The sequence below is a fragment of the Bidens hawaiensis genome, unplaced genomic scaffold (assembly GCF_021521415.1).
Source record: "Bidens hawaiensis isolate Kalapana, Puna unplaced genomic scaffold, B.hawaiensis_p1.1 tig00027390_1, whole genome shotgun sequence".
Classification (NCBI taxonomy): Eukaryota; Viridiplantae; Streptophyta; class Magnoliopsida; order Asterales; family Asteraceae; genus Bidens; species Bidens hawaiensis.
The window spans coordinates 249,599-251,021 of record NW_027494440.1 but is presented as its reverse complement, the minus strand read 5'-3'; positions in this window follow the sequence as shown (position 1 = coordinate 251,021).

The window sequence follows — 1,423 nt, the reverse complement described above, 5'->3', positions numbered from 1 at the left end:
TTTTGAGTAATTAATTTGGGTGGGCGTTTTGATGTAGTAAAAGTTATTTTAGGTATTAATACTGGTTATCGCACTTATATAATTCGTTGTGGTCTAACACCTTCAGATAAGAAACTTTCGTTTGAATTGAAGAGAATGTAGTTTTTTTTCCAGTTGTAGTCTGTTTTCTAATGACCATTAACAAAAGTCAAGGTCAATCTCTAGCAAGAGTTGACATATATCTCAGAGACCCGGTGTTTACACATAGACAACTCTATGTAACTTTATCAATAGCGAAGAGTGGTGATAAAATTCTTATATTGAACAAGGAAAACAAAGTTACAAATAAAGAATAAATATGGTTTATAAGGAAGTCTTTTTAGTAGCTTATGAATTTTATACTTAAACTTTTGATTATGATTTCAAATATTGTAATTTGAATGTTGTTTGGGTTTATCTTTGTGTTTCACAATCATTGGTTTACGTACCAAAATTATTTACTACTTAAAGTATGTTTTCGTCCCAAACAATATATAACAACTTATGTTGTCCTTTCAAATGACATGTGTTTATTCGAAAACTTCAATATTTCCACCCATGTCGTACACGAGTTAATAACCTAGTATACAATAAATATAAAAAGAAAAATGAGACATTGGAGTTGTCAATCAAATGTCAGAACTTGTAGTACGGGTACTGTTCACACTTTTCATATTTGAAATGACGGATGTTCATACGACACTTGCTATTTCAAATAACAGAACTCAGGTTTATCACAAAATCACTTGTCAAAATATGGCAGAACTCAATTAATGTTACATTTATTAATAAAAACAATAATATTGATATCATAAATTAAACAATTAATATTAATAATACTAATTATAATAATTTTTAATATAAAAAGATTAATAAATAAATTAAAAACACCTTAATATAATAAGAAAAATGAAACACTGAAAGAATAAGTTGTCAAACCTGGTCATACGAGTACTGTACACACTTACTATTTGAAATAGCTAATGTTTAGACGACGCTTGTCATTTCAAATGAAAAATATGGTTGAACTCAACTATTTATTAATTAAAAGTAATATTAATATACAAATTAATTTTAATTAATAATACTGATTTTTAATACTAATGGTAAATAATTATTAATAATTTTTTTTAATAATTAAAATTAAAAACATATTAGTGTTTTTGATAATACAAATTATTTTTAGTAATTAATTATATTATTTTAAAAATAATGTCTTTTAAAAAATAAAATGAAAGTAAAAAAACATATACATTAGATATAAAAAAATTAGACTGAGTTGTCGATCAAAGTTCAGATCTAACAGTACGGTCACTATTCACACTTGCCATTTAAAATGACGGATATCAAGAAGACATTTGCCATTTCAAATGGTTAAGTCGAAAGACAATTGGCATATAGGGGT